The 17,311-nt window shown below is 34.6% G+C and overlaps 1 protein-coding gene across 1 annotated transcript in view; it reads left to right on the top strand.

The window, feature by feature from the left end:
- Positions 1-1,443: 1,443 nt before the first annotated feature.
- Positions 1,444-17,311, top strand: part of LOC145246077 (guanine nucleotide-binding protein G(o) subunit alpha-like) — a 388,154-nt gene continuing 372,286 nt past the window's right edge. The window contains exon 1 of the mRNA XM_080107929.1: positions 1,444-2,103. The gene's annotated coding sequence lies outside the window, so the exon portion shown is untranslated. The remainder of the gene's footprint in view (positions 2,104-17,311) is intronic.

Raw genomic sequence — 17,311 nt, 5'->3', positions numbered from 1 at the left:
TACCTGACTCTACCCCCGCCTCTCCATGCGAAGTGCTGCTACTTCTCTCTAACTTGTCCCCCCTGTCAAGTATATGAAGGATAATACTAACTACTTACCTCTTCCCTTCTCTTTCTGTGATTATTTCTATTCTCTCTCTCTCTCTCTCTCTCTCTCTCTCTCTCTCTCTCTCTCTCTCTCTCTCACACACACACACACACACACACACACACACACACACAGTCATGCACACCACAAACACACCGTTTCACGCATATTCACACCTTGTCTTGTTGCACACACACACACACACACACACACACAAACACACACATATATATTAGTACGTTTATTTATACAAACATAATTGGCTACATATGTGCATATATATTTCTGCAGTGAATTATCCACGGACAGGTGTTTCGTCGATATACGACTGATTACACACACACACACACACACACACACACACACACACACACACACACACACACACACATATATATATATATACTTTTTTATTGCTATATAAACATGTTTACATCCCGCTGCTACAAATAGCCCCTTGTTTCAATCAAACAACAGATATCATTAGGCAGCGACTTGTTTATTTACAAACAAACAGCGAGCGTCGCATTAAAGCCAATTAAGCAGCAGATGAGATACAATTAGGACAGTGCTCTCTAGCTATCTATCTTTCTATCTACCCAAAGAGAGGGAAGGGCTTTTCACAGCTACACTCATAAGTTGTGTAATGACGAAACACGTGTCCGTGGATAATTCACTGCAGAAACATGCATGCACATATGTAGCCAATCATGTTTGTATAAATAAACGTACTATATAAGAGAGAGAGAGAGAGAGAGAGAGAGAGAGAGAGAGAGAGAGAGAGAGAGAGAGAGATCTGACATTTGTATTATCTGTTTACTTCACTGTCAGAGGAGAAATGCTGAGGCAATTTCTACTTTTCATGCCAAACTAAAGTGCCTCTTCTTTTGAAAAGCTGGATATCCGCCCACATAATAAAAAACAAAAAAAAAACTGTGTCTAACTTTACTCTCGTGGGGAGGCAAGCATATAGGGACAACAGAGTTCTCTCTCTCTCTCTCTCTCTCTCTCTCTCTCTATATATATATATATATATATATATATATATATATATATATATATATATATATATAGCTATCTCTCTATCTCTCTACCCATCTACTCTCTTTTTCCATCTATCTACTCCCCCCCTCTCTCTCCCTCTCTCTCTCTCTCTTTCTCTCTCTCTCTCTCTCTATCTCTCTCTCTTCTAAATAATACTGGGTTCTACTACTTTCTCTCCCACACATGAATACACTCCCCTCTCTCTTTCTCTTCCCCACTCTTCCTTCGTCTTTTACTCTTTTCCTATGTTCCTATTTCTTTCTCTCTCTCTCTCTCTCTCTCTCTTTCTACTCCTCCCTCTCTCTTGCTCTTTCTTTCTAACCGTCTCTCAAGTGTATAATACCGAGTGCTACCACCTTTCTCTCCCCCCTTCTTCCCTCCCTCTGTCAAGTACACTCTACCAGGCAGACCACTCGTAAACGGTGGGAGAAACCACATAGGAACACTAGAGATGTCAGCGACGCACGCGTACATCGACCTTCGTGAATGAGTTCCACACACACACACACACACACACACACGCACACACACACACACACTAGCGTGCACGCACACCCAGTCACGCACAAACCAAATCAGACGGAAACCCACGCTCGTTCGCTGACCCTGCTTCTAACACTGCTGCGTTTGCGCGTCGTGTAGAAAAACTTGGTCATCAAACAATAATACTACAACCACTACTTGTGGGCCCTCTTTTGCGGATCAAGCTCTAGCAGGTTGCCCGTTATTCTTAAATTCGCAGTTACTTTCAGCCGCAGTATTTTAAAAGTGCTACTCCGTATACACGACAAGAAAGAAAAAAAAATAATAATACCCTGCCACAACGTGGATTTCGTTATATATTCCTGTAGTTCTCAAAACGTCTAATTACGGATTACACAACATTACCTATGGTCAGAGAGTTTTAATCCAACACAAACCTAAAATCTTCCACAGTTTCCGACTTTTTTTTCGTGTTGACGACGGCACACAGTAAGTAGCGAAAATATTTCTACAAAAACTTTGCGCACTTTATTTATTTATTATTTATTTATTTTATTAATTTATTTATTTATTTTTATTCATTTTTTTATTTATTTTTTCAAATTTCATCAGTTGGAATATGATGTTTAAAATTGCGTCTGTGTTGGTTGGTTGGTTGTTTTTGTTTTACGGCATATCAACCCTTTTCAGGTTATTTAATGCCGAATCCAAAGATTTTGAACAAAAATTTTTTTAATAGAATATATTTGTTGTTTTCAAGTCGGTTTCTATTTAACCAATAGTTGGGACCCTAACAGATACTACCACTCCGGGTCAGAGTGGACCTGGGAGCAATGGTAATTAAAAGGGTGGCTCCACACTCCCCAAAGCCCACAAACTGGGCCTCACCACTGGATATAGTTTAAGGTCATATCCAGGACCCCCATTGAGGGACTTTAACCCTCTGCAGGGGGAGGGCAGTCGGCGTATTTAATACCCCACCGACAGGGCCGTCTGTGTTGGTAATTTATTTGTTTATTTTTGCGATACTTTTTGAACGAACCCAATTATTTATATGAAAGATCATTTTACCTAAATGCTAGTTGTGAATAATTTTCCATTCACAAACAATGCTATCAAATAGGGAGTGACACACACACCACCGAGAACGAAACCAAAACGTTTAACTTACGATTTACTTTTTCCTTGGACGTTAATAGCTAAGCTATGAAGACATATTTGCTGCAAGGCTAAAAATTAAAACATGAACCAATTACGTTACGCATGCATATTCGTAATGACGTCGTTCGACTTTCACCCGGCAAATTTCATTTTAAAATTTTTTTACACATTTGCACGAGCTTTCCACGGCAAAGTTTTGCATGCGTTCGAATACCTTATATATCAAGTTTCATGAATGTAGACGAAAAACTGACAGAGGAGTTTGGTAGGCAATTTTTTTAAAAAAGATATATATACGCATACATAAATATATATAGAAAGAGGTTTCTGTTTGCGATAACCTATTTACGCAAATATTACGCAGGTATAAATCGTGTAGAATATCTGCCTGAATATAATTACACGTAATAGTTAACTAAAGATGATAATCCCAAAAGAAAACCGAAACACGATACGTATATAACAATGTTTTATTTTTTATTAAATAAATAGAAAAAAAAGGATTTTTAATATGAATATCAATACCCAAAAAACTAAATTTATTTGGATATATATATATATATATATATATATATATATATATATATATATATATATATATATATATATATATAAACATATATAATAAAAGGAAGTATTTCTTCGAAACTCCGCGGATTAAGGACTATCCACTTATTAAGTGTTTCCTTTTCAGATTAAATAAATATGTTTTTAACTCTTTTTTAAACATGTTTTAACTATTTGTTCTTATATATATATATATATATATATATATATATATATATATATATATATATATATATATATATATATATATATATATATACAGGACTCCCCCTGTCTTTGAGAGACTATGGGTACCCAAGAAGGGATGCCTGCGCGTGAATTTATTTCTTTATTTTTTTTTCGTGACAGGAGGTGCGCAATCTCAAATCACACCTCTCCTGAGTCGACATTGTTAAATACTAGTGGCAAGTGAAGTGTTTGTACAGGACGACTGAAACAAATGCCGAGATAAGCGGAGAACGCATACGGCGTCTAGAATTCCCAAAAGGTTACCCATCTGGTACCAACCAGGCTCGACGTTGTTTAACTTCGGTGATTTGACGAGAACCGATGTGTCAACGCGATTATGCCGTGTATGTATGTATGCATATGTATATGTATGTATATATCTCTCTCTCTCTCTCTCTCTCTCTCTCTATATATATATATATATATATATATATATATATATATATTTATAAAGCATGGTGAAATAATATATAGATATATACGAATTAATTGTCAACTCAATACGGGCAAATATCGAACAGAAAGAGGGGCTTTAAACGTTCTTTATACCTATACATTTCGAAGCCTAATGCTTTTCATCATTTCATTTATATTATGCTCCAGCCCTACATGTTGAGCTGCATATATCCTAATAAGTCCCTATATGAAGACTCTATCCATGGAGACCCGACGTTGCCGATGATTGAATGAGGATCAACAAATGTTTCAAACTCCCAATACTTTTACTGCCATTTAATTTAGTAAAATCGCGGTGCTTCACATACCTCTCCGCTTTGATTTAGTCCACAATACATCTTAGTCCACATTGCACTGTAGAGAACCTACTGTTGTATTTTATAAAATTATTTTTTTTCATAATAGCTTGAATTAAAGTTTAAAATACAAAATTCAAGTCATGGTTCAGTTGCTCTTGAAATAGAAACATTCATTTCGAACGCGCCCCTGCGTTATCAAAGACACTACTGTTGATTTTATACGCCGAGCCCTTCCGCTTGTGCGGTTATTAAATTTCTCAAATGCGCTTACGGCGTTAGGCTGTATTAGGATGTGAACTTTAGTAAACCTCGGACTGTTCCTTCTATAATCGATTTTTTCGATCTTCGATATTTATCGGGGGCATTCCAATACAAAACCTACCGAGGAACACTCTCAGACACATAAAGTATATTTGTGTAAAAATTAAAAAAAAAGTCCATACGGAACGAACGCACACAAACAGACAATGTATCTTTTATATATAAGTATACAATAAACACACACACACACACACACACACACACACACACACATATATATATATATATATATATATATTTAGCAAAAATGTTAATTAGTAAAAACCTGAAGAAAGTGCTCAATACTATTGCAGAGCAAACATATATTTTTTATTACCGTTTTATCTTCTTGGTTACACATGTTTTGGTTACCAAATCCTACTAACGATCCAGTATTTCATCAGACTTTACAGAAAACTGCAAAGTCTGAAGTTACTGGATCGTTGATGAAATTTGGTAACCGAAACATGTGTAACCAAGCAGATAAAACGGTAATATATATATATATATATATATATATATATATATATATATATATATATATAATTTTATTATCCACAGATACTTTTTTCACCGTTTACGACTCATCAGAAACGTTAAATCTAGGGAGACTCGAACCTTGGATCTCAGAGTCTGAATCCTGAATCTCTGCCACTGAGCCAATTCCAACAAATGATATTGTATATCGCTTGTTTTATAAATGCCGTTTATTTGCTTAGTTTGTTTGCGATGCTTTTCGAACGAATTCAATTATTCATACGAAGGAGCATTTTACCAAAATGCTAGTCGAGTCTTCGGTTTACTTTTGACAGCCTCGGAACTTTCGCCTCCGCTTATGTCTATCCTTTAATTCTCACATTTCATGACTGGTGTTGCTGACAAAGAAGGAAGAATTGCTGTTCTTTTTTTAGTTGGGTGTTGTTTTTAGTGAATGGTACGTGGTGATTTTCAACCCTTTCACGGTATTCGTCATTAGTCAACTATTAATTATTCATTTCATTCGCCATTCTTTTCGGGATTTTTTGTTGTAGCCTTGATAAGTGGTCGATATTTCCGTTTAGTCTCAAGAGTCAATGGATACCCCCTCGTGCTAGTAATTGTGAGGCAAGGGTTGCGCAATCTTCAACCACACATCTCCTGAATCAGCACTGCTTGAGTCCAGTAGCAAGGAAAAGTGCTAGACGACTGGAAACAATGCCGAGATAAGCGGAGAGCACATATAACACCTGGAATTCCCAAATGGTCACCCATTATAGTACTGACCAGGCTCAACGTTGCTTAAGCGTAACGTACGGACTAATTAAGGAAGGAACAGTCAGCATATTATGTAGAGTGTAATTAATTTAATTAAATATTTTTCATAATAATTTTTTTCCTATTTCATTAATTCATCTATCTAGATTTTATTATATTGATAGGGTCCGGTTTTATATCATATTTTTTACTTATCTTTGTGTGTATATATGTACAGTTTATTTATACGATCATTATTAGCTATATATATATATATATATATATATATATATATATATATATATATATATATATATATATATATATATATATAATCATTTTTTTACTATAATAATTAAATACCTACAGACACTAGTGTTTCATCCTTTCGGGATTCTTCAGTGCAGGGTGTCACGATTACTACCAGTCGAACGATTCGAACCCCGCGACACGAGACATCTCTGGCTCGATTAGCGAAGGCCGTATCCATTCGGCTACCATTAATCGTGTGAAATAGCGTTGAATTTTAAACATTTTAATTTAAATGTTCATTACGTCAGACAGACAGTGATCAAATCGTTATACGATGATGTCTGTGTGCACATATGTAGCCAATAATGTTTGCTTAAATAAATGCACTATAATTACGCTCTGCTTTGTCATTGGGCACGCAGTCTTCTGTAACATCCCAATTGTATCTTGAAAACTGTTTTTTATGAATAAGGTAGCTCTTAACAATTTCCATTCATTTTCATCAGCTTGATTATATATAACCAAGGTGTTGGACCCGGGATTGGTCAGGTTATTACCAGACCCCTGCAACGCCATTGCTGTCAAAAGATGACATAAAATAAAACTGTATATAAACAGGGTTTGTTTGTCTTTTTTTTGTTGTTGTTGTTTTGTTTATACATTATGATGCGCATGCGTACGAAGGAGAAGTATTAAAAAAGGCGGGATTTCAGGCCCGGATTTTTAGTTTCCTGAGCAGCTGTTTTGGAAAGATAAGCTATTTGAAACTATTAGCGTATTATTTTCATTCTTCGTAAGCATCATCCTTTTGTTTGCCTATTAGCGCAGTATTATTATTATTATTATTATTATTATTATTATTATTATTATTATTATTATTATTATTATTATTATTATTCAATCATTTGAAGTTTTCAAAGAGGTGAACATAAAAGAATTCCCTGGAGTCTGAGTGACACCAAGTCTCTCCAGATTTCCAGTATTCACCAATTCTTTCAAAACCCTTTGCAAGTTAGTTTGCGTTATTGCAAATAACCGTTTACCATTAAATTAAGACATTGTCTTCCCTTGATTTTAGTTGGCAATAAGCCTGACCAAGTTTCAGCCATCTTCGCACCTATCAAGTGGAGGTTCGATAAGTGCTTTCTCTCGTCGGTTTTCCCATCCTCCTTGACCTTCCCTACTTAATAAGTGTGGCACTAGTTTATGGTGACACCAAAAAATTATCTATATACTAATACGATAGCGTGTGCGTTCTTTTGTGTGTCACGCTTACATCCTGGTCGTTTAATTGTTATGTCCTTCTATTTCTTGTCATAAATAATTTCAGCAAGAATTCTTCATAAGTTTTTGTTTCGGTTTCGATCATGGCTGAAGGAACTCAAGTTATATATATATATATATATATATATATATATATATATATATATATATATATATATATATATATATATATATATATATATCATGTTTTTATTTCGGTTTCGATTCAAGCTAATACACCCAAGTCATATGGATATATAGTTTTATTTTTGAAATAGCAACTTTATAATATATAAAAATCGATTGAACATTAACTCTATAATAATATATACGATATCTGCAAGAATTAAAATATCATATTTAAGCGTACATTATGACCGGGCTTTACTGGACGTTCGTGCTAGTTTAGATAAATGCTTTTACAGTCTTAACAAAAAAGCTAGAATAATATCACAGCGTCTCCATTTACACTGAACATCTACAGAATGCCAAAATCAATATATTACATATGAATGAGTCCCCTGTGGAATTTCCACAGACCCCGCTAGTTGTTGTTGTTGTTGTTATTATTATTATTATTATTATTATTATTATTATTATTATTATTATTATTATTATTATTATTGAGCCACAAGGAGCTTTCATACAGGTCATCAAAGATCTCTCCTTGAAAACAACCTGTGGTGTTCGCTGGAAGCTGAGTGACAACAATTCTCCCCAGGTTTCCAGTACTCTCCACCTTTTTCGATAACGTTTGCAAATAAATTTGCATTATCGCAAGTTCTCACTGACAACGACCGGTGGTGTTCCCTAGAGTCTGGGATGCCTTCTGATTGGTTGAAATATTGTAGCAAGATTAAACGACTGCTTTAAAATGACATTTCTCATTGATTGAAATATTGTAGCAAGCTGAAATAGAATGAAAATTTACAGTGTGTTACATACTTTGACATATGTGTGATTTGATCTTTTATTAATAAAAAAAATTGTTAAGTGAGTATATCTTCAATTCCGTTTTATTTTCAAATAGATAATATTTGTTCAATGTTCAAGATTAAGTGTAAATTTCATTCAAATTAACTTCATACTTTTTTTAGAAATACGAAGAAAAAAAAAAACAGTGTACCGAATACGTTTACTATCCGCTATATCTATATATCTATAAAAGTGAAGATGTTTTTGTGTGTACATTTCCTACCAAATAACTCTGGCAATTTTCAATCTACAAACTCGACATTTGACACAAGGGAAAATCTTTTTAATCAGGTTTCGGCCAGAAATTTGGCTGTTAAGGGGTTGAAGTTCAACGATTTGATATTAAAAACTCTATCGAACACCTCCACTAATTTTCAGTCTAAACACTTGAAATTTTAAATGTAGGTTACTTGGCCGTGGATCAAACTTTTTAATTTGATTTGAGCCCCCCCCCAATAAATGTTAAAGGGTCAGAATTGGGGCTAATGTTAAAAAAAAATGACCCCTGCAGTCTCTACCAAATTACTCAGCCAATTTCTGGTCTAAACATTTGAAATTTTACATAAAGGGGCTTCAGAGATAGGGCAAGCGTTTTAACTGGTTTGTATCGAAAATTTGAGCTGCCAAGAGATCAAAGTTCAAAAGATTTTACCTTTGCGGTCTCTAACAAACTACTCAGCCAATTTTGGGTCTAAACATTTGAAATTTTACATAAAGGGGCTTCAGAGATAGGGCAAGCATTTTAACTGGTTTTTATCGAAAATTTGAGCTGCCAAGAGATCAAAGTTCAAAAGATTTTACCTTTGCGGTCTCTAACAAACTACTCAGCCAATTTTGGGTGTAAACATTTGAAATTTATACATAACGGGTATTCAGACATGCGGCAAGCGTGTTAAAAAGTTTAGGGGCGGAAATTTGGCTGTATAAATGTCAAAGTTGAAAGAGTTGACCTTTGCAGACTCTACACAAACTCCTACACCAATTTTGGATGTAAAGACTTGAAATTTTAGATGTAAGTAACTTGGACATGGTTAAAAGTTTGTATTTTTGAGACCAAAATAATAATGTCAAGCCGTCAAAATTGGGATCAAAGTTTAAAAAAATTGGCCTTTGCGGTCTCTACGAAATTACTCAGACAATTTTTGGCTTAAACATTTGAAATATCACGCAAAGTGTATTCACGCGTAGGGCTTTGCCGAGCTGAACTGCTAGTATATATATATATATATATATATATATATATATATATATATATATATATATATATATATATATATATATATATATATAGTAAGTAAGTTATAAAATATATATGGCGATTAAGCTACACTGAATATTCCGCGTTTCATCCACTCGGAATATTCAGTGTAGCTTAATCGCCATATATATTTTATAACTTACTAACGAGCTCTACCTACGTATTGAGCACTTTTGAAGTTAATACTTAAAGTTCACGCATAAATTTATACTTTCGTATATTAATTTTATGTGAGTAAATGAAGTAGTTATATATATATATATTACTTAATTTAATCATATAAATTAATATACGAAAATATAATTTTGTGTGTAAATATTTCAGTATTTACTTCAACAGTACTCAATATATTAGGTAGAGCTAGGTAGTAAGTTATGGAAATTCATATGGCAATTGAACTACACAGAATAATCCCCGCTTCATTCTCTTGTGACTTACTATATATATATATATATATATATATATATATATATATATATATATATATATATATATATATATATATAAAATTCTTACGATTTTTAACTTTTAAATTCAGATGTACATATCTCGGTTGAAACAAAAATTTATTGATCGAAATAAGCCCCATTGGCTCAAAACACATTGGCCAATGTAAAAAAAATTAATTTATGCCAGTAAGGGAAAAATTTGGTTCTTATGAAGTCACTGAAGTCGTTTTTGATATCGCTTGGGTTTTTAAATGATATCTCACGCATGAAGTCCTCGAGGTACTTGAAAAGTGGTAGTCGATAGGTTAGAGGACTGGAGAGTTTGGCGGATGAGACAGAGTTTCGTAGCCCAATTCGTGCAACTTCTGCAGGGTCTGTTTAGCAATGTGCGGTTGAGCATTATCGTGGAGGACAATTGGGCTTTTTCTGTTGACTAATGCTGGGTGTTGTTGTCGAAGTTTCTGATTCATTTCATCCATTATTTTATAGTACTTCTCCATCTAATAGTTTCCCCTGCACTCAAAAAACTGTAATCGATGATAGTGTCGCAAACCACCAAACAGTCAGCATTGCCTTCTCTTGGTGTAATTTTGGCTTCGAGAATGTCGTGGTTGTTGGTTGGCGTCTAATCACCGAGCTGAGCGCTGCCGGTTGTCGTAAAGGAACTACTTTTCATGGCAAGTCACAACTCGGTCGAGAAACAGGTCGTTGTTGTTGTTGCGTAAAAGAAGAGAAGATGACACTTGATGACAGCGTTTCTTTTGGTTGTGATCCAATTTATCAAGTTTTTGTCTTTCCAATTACTGTCAAGTGGTTGGTAATCGTCGTATACGTTACGTCTTATTCAGAAGCAAGTTCTCGAACAGTTGTGCATGGGTTGGCTTTGATTAAGGCTTTTAATTGATTGCTGTTAACATCCGATAGCCAACCACTACGCTCATCATCTTCAAAACTCGTCACCGCCACGAAATTTCTCAAACCACCATTGTGCTGTGCATTCAGTAGTGGTTCTTTGGCCAAACGCCCCGTTCATATCGCGAGCTGTTTCAGCAGCTTTTAGGCCTAGCTTGAATATAAATAAGAAAATTATGTGGATTTATCTTTTTTTCCATATTGTATTCAACGTTCTGAAAAGAAAACAATTGTTTTAAAACGATTGTAATTTAACCGATTAGATAAAGTAAAAAACGCTCTTTAAAATGATATATAAAGTAAAGGTATTATAAGAATAAGTTATTTTAAAACACATCATTTGAAATCAAAAGCAATAATTCCATAAGAACTTTCATCTCAAACTAATATACAGGGTGGAACGATAAAAGTGTCGCCCTAAAGAAAACAACACTACAGCTTTATTTTAAAACTTTTACTTAAATAATCAATTAATGTAACCTAATTATGTAATAAAGTTGAAATCTACTCAATGTAGCCGCCTTCAGCCTCAATCACCGTCTCGATACGCATCCGGAATTGGGAACATGCTTTTTTTTTTTTCACAAACGCCGGCGGAAGTTCAGCTAATACTCGGCGGATGGCGGAGATCAAGCTGGTTTTGTGGGACATCATGTTGATAATGTTCTCGACGTATGACCAAACGAAGTACTCTAGTGGCTTCAGGTCGTGGGAGTAGGAGGTTAGTGAGAGAAGGGTGCAAAGTCGTAGCACTCTTTCTGAAATCAAGCCTGGGTCTATTTGGACTTGTGGGCGGCACAAGTCCTGCTGCCAAACTCAGGGTCTACCAGCGGCCATCTGGTGGCACCAAGGGATAACCATACTCTTCAGTACATAACGATAAATTTTCATGTTGACTTTAAAGCGTACTTCGAAGATGTGCGGCGACATGATGTGGCCTTCACTTGAAACCACACCAAAGATCATAACCGTGGCCGGAAAGTTTGTTGCGCGTCGCTGTTATTCGTGGCAATCCAGCGATGCATTTGGAGGGTGCTGGTAATGGTCATCACTTGGATCGGTAGAAAGCATGAATTGTACAGCGGCGCATCTCCGATCTTGCCCGTTGAACATTATGTCAGTTTCAGACACAATAGACGGCTCTATCACTGTTGGGATTTGTACAGAACTTGCCTACTAGTAGATAGTCTGCAAAAAAAAAAAAAAAAAAAAAAACGCCAAAAAACAAGAACACAACCGATTTACATCAAATGGAAATGGATTCATGTCGTCTTTCCGAGGGCGAAATTTTTATCGTTCCACCATATATATATATATATATATATATATATATATATATATATATATATATATATATATATATATATATATATTACAAACAGGCGGTTTGAGCATTGTAAAAGTGGTGGACGGATGTTTGTTTAAATTGACATTCGGACAGGTTATTTGCGGGCATCGCTTCCGTCGTCAAGTGGGAGAACTGTCGACTGTCAACACGACTGTTCTAGGTTACATTCTTGGCTTGGGAGAAGTGCTAGTCTAGCGGCACTGATGAGTTGTGATACAACGAAACAGGACTGTATGTTGATGACTACAAAATACATATATATATATATATATATATATATATATATATATATATATAATGTAATATCTGTTGACTGGTGTGTAAATCTGCGAACAGTTCGACACGACACTCAAATGTGCATAATATAATCTCTCGACAAGAAGCAGCATATACTGGCAACTTCCCCTGCTGTGAATGGTTCCGCAAGAGTGTAACTGGGCGGAAGAGTCATCTACGTGCACATGGACGTACAACATAAAGCTGAAGAGATAGCAAGCTTCTGTCAAGAGGTAGCGCGCACACACACACACACACACACACACACACACACACACACACACACACACACACATATATATATATATATATATATATATATATATATATATATATATATATATATATATATATATATAGTAAGTTATAAAATATATATTGCAATTAAGCTACACAAAATATTCCGCGTTTCATCCACGCTAGGATTCATCATACATAAGCCTGATAAATCCTAGCGTGGATGAAACCTGGAATATTCTGTGTAGCTTAATTGCTATATATATATATTTTATAACTTACTACCTAGCTATACCTACGTATTGAGCACTGTTGAAGTAAATACTTAAAGTTTATGCATAAATTTATACTTTCATATATTAATTTATATGATTAAATGAAGTAGTCATATATATATATATCGAGAGAGAGAGAGAGAGAGAGAGAGAGAGAGAGAGAGAGAGAGATTTACCAAACCACTTTATCCACCTCTTCAAGGTTAACGTATAGCAACAAACAAATTCCAATGTAAATGTTGTAAATGTTTTATAGTTTTTTTTACATAGTTTTAAAGGTTTTTCTTTGCTGCAGAATCGCCGCTTGTCAAGTCCGGTAAGCCCCTCAAGGATGAATGGTAATTAGTGTCAAGTGAGACAAGAGTTATGGTGGAAATGAGATAGGATTTTACTTATTTTATGGGACGACTCATCAAGAACCAGTTTCCATTGGGCTTGAAATCGATCATGTTATAGTCAGCTGTAAGCAATTCCAAGGTATTGTGTTCCACAAACGATTAGTTCTATGAAAACAGCTTTGATCGCGAAATTTTCGTTAAGTTTTAGGCACAGATAGAGAGTATGGGGAAATTGGTGATAGTGATTGTAGCTAGTTAAGTGTTTGTCGTGAAAACGACCATGGATTGAAGCTCAATAATTAGATTGTTAGAAGCATCAGTAATTGCTTCTACTCGGTGCCCTTGCGTTTAGTGTATGCTACGAGACCTTGCCTTCTTTACACAGGGATAGTGTGCTCTATATCGATCACAGTAACGTTGTGTATTAATTTAAATGCCAGTGTGATGCTGGTTATATGGGAAGTACTTCCTTTCATTTGAACACACGTATAAATAAGCACTTACCATCTAAGAATAGGTCGGAGTTACCCTTCCTCTGCAATTTTGGACTCTGCTATTGATTAAAAATCACAGTTGTGCCAGTAACTTTTAAAAAGACTGATTTGAAATCCTGAATAGTTCGAATTAATATGTGCATATATATATATATATATATATATATATATATATATATATATATATATATATATATATGGTAAAACTGGAAATTAGTAAAAACCTGAAGAGAGTGTTCAATACTATTGCAGAGCAAATATGTGTTTTATTTTTTTTTATTACCGTTTTATCTGTTCGGAACAATTTCTGTAAGGTCTGACGAGGCTGTTAAATCGTAAACATGGTCCGACATCTGAAACATATGTACCTATTTACTATGCCTCCCCACGGGACAGAGTTAGACACCAGGGTCGTTTTTTAACGTGGAGAAAAGGTACAAAAATAAAAATTGTCTCAGTCGTGAAGGATTTCTCCTCCACCGAAAGAGAACAAGAAATGGAAGTGCAGCATCTGAAGAACAGATACTACACTTTGACCAAAAAGCCAAGAAACATATGTAACCAAACAGATAAAACGGTAATAAAAAATAAAAAATAAAATATATATATATATATATGTATATATATATATAACTACTTCATTTATTCACATAAATTTAATATACGAACGTATAGATTTATGCGTAAACTTTAAATATTTACTTCAAAAGTGCTCAATACGTAGGTAGAGCTAGTTAGTAATTTATAAAATATATATGGCGGATGGATACTAGAAAGCTGATTGGCCAACTAGAAATCCTCAACATATATAAAAACAAGAAGCAACCACAGAATTCGCGCATAAGCCTGACGAATCCTATAGTTGGATGAAACGCAGAATATTCAGTGTAGCTTAATCGCCATATATATTTTATAAATTACTATATATATATATATATATATATATATATATATATATATATATATAGAGAGAGAGAGAGAGAGAGAGAGAGAGAGAGATTTTAGAATCTGTCTCTATTTCTATAAAAAGAAAATCTTCCTTGTGGCGGCAAAAAAATGTATAATGATGTTAAATTGTTTTGCAGAACTTTGACCCCCTCCCTTACCGTTTACCGTCACACTATGACCTTTTAATCGTTTCATATATTACGATTGTTTGATTAAATATATTTAGTTTAATCGCCCCCGGCACTTCAATTTTCCCACGAACTCTTTATTTTCGTTGATATTATTTTTCATTGACACTATCGGGTTCTCTTCGCTAGATAATAATCGAAAGAAGTTTTCGACAATTGTTTTGAAGAGTACCTTTAAATTTTGTATGACAACATATATATAATAGTGATGGGACGATTCTAATATTTTTCCCGATTCCGATACAATTACCGATTTCGATTCTTTATAAATGTCTAAATATTTAACTATAAAAGTGTTATTTTGTCCCGATTATCGTTAAAAACACGTGTTAAATGTGCTCATATTTTCTCAAACGTAAAACCACAATTGTAAAGGGGGCGGTGATCTAGAGATTTTAGTCTTACTGGAAGTTCAAATCAATAAATATTTATTATTTTATTATTACTACAAGCAGTGGTAGATTTTTCTTAAACCAAAATCAAATAAGAAAGATAATTTAAGGAATCGGTTTTGGCATCGGAAAATAGGCCGACATTTTTCCGATACCGATTCCGAAACTCCGAAAAGCTCCACTTTTTCCGATTCCCGATTCCGATTCCGATTAATCGTCCCAACAGCATTATATATATATATATATATATATATATACGAGTTTTTGACAGTAATTCTTGGCCTGAAGACGTAATCTCCCCAGCACGGGTGATTACAGAAACATGTATGCACATATGTAGCCATCAATGTTTGTATAAATAAATTTGATATACTTGCTCTGTTTACTCATTGAGCACTTTTTGGTAGACACATGTTGTTTCATTGGATGCACTTCTAGGAAACTAAACTGTACTGTCAATATATATATATATATATATATATATATATATATATATATATATATATATAAATTATTTTGCTTGTCCGTCTGTCTGTCTGTCTGAAGAACCATCTCTCTCAAACCACTCCGTCAATTTAATATTTTGGTCAAACGACCTGATAATTTATATGTAAACGATTTGACTTTCAGCGAATAAAATTGCTGCAAGGAGTCAAAATTGAAAAAAAAAATTAGATACAACTACCAGCTGTCCAAATTTCAGCTTTTCACAGTTGTTATTCCTAACAAATATTAGGTTTTAAATTTTTTGTCCCTTAGTTTTGGACGCTACTGGATATTGGATATATTGAAAGAGTTTTGCGCTTACTATAATCTTTTTATGCAAATATTACGCAAGTATAAATTATGTAGAAAATCTGCATGAATATAATTACACGTAATAGATAACTAAAGATGATCATCCCATAAGAAAACCGAAAAAGAAAAAACTAATAAGGAATTAATTAAAATGAATGTTTAAAAGAATATGCAAATTAGCTAGATCTTTTGAGGATCAATGCAATTCTACGACCATACATAACAAAGTTGTATTTTCTTTTTAAATAAATAAAAAAAAAAAAGGTCCTTGGCCCTCGAGCCTGGATCAAAGTATAGTTTTTGTTCTGATTCAACATGGCCAATGGAGCGGAAACCCTCTATGTTAAGACAATTATTTTTTTGACTAGTGCCAGAGTGTCCTTTTTTTGCCCTTCTTTTGGGGAGCTGGTTTCCCCCCCCCCACACACACACACATTAAAAACGACCTTGTGTCACATTTTGCTTTCGTGAGGAAACAAATAAATACCAACAGAAAAAAAGGTTTTTGATGTAAATATAAGTATACAAAACAAGTCAAATTTATCGGAGTATAGATTAACGATTTCACAAATGTTCAATATGCGCACAGCGCTAGAGACGACCCTCTTTTCCAATATTATTGATCGGCCATGTCCTTTTAGTTTGCACATATTATCTTCCTCTTTGGATTTTGAACTCATTGTCCAAATATGCACTGTCGTCATTTAGAATTATTAACCGGAAATGGAGGGCAGATATTTGGAACAACATAACGTCGAGGCAATGCACATATGGTCGATAAGTTTTAATTACTGCGCCAGTGGCTCTCGTCTTCAGGAGGCCTCAAGTTTTGACAAGCTTCTGGGCTTGACCATTACTCCTGATCTTAAATGGAACACGTATATCAAATCTGTTGCCAAGGCCGCTGGAAAAATGGTGGGATCTTTCTATCGATCCAGTAGATATCTCACTGCTGATGCTATTCTCTACCTATATAAGAGCCAGGTACGTCCAAGGATGGAATACTGTTGCCACATCTGGGCAGGAGCTGCTAGAAAGGACCTGTCCTGC

Source organism: Euprymna scolopes, chromosome 23 (assembly GCF_053919585.1).
Source record: "Euprymna scolopes isolate OS-2025 chromosome 23, ASM5391958v1, whole genome shotgun sequence".
Classification (NCBI taxonomy): domain Eukaryota; kingdom Metazoa; phylum Mollusca; class Cephalopoda; order Sepiida; family Sepiolidae; genus Euprymna; species Euprymna scolopes.
Note: the sequence above shows the minus strand (reverse complement) of the source record. Positions and strands in the feature narration are given on the sequence as shown.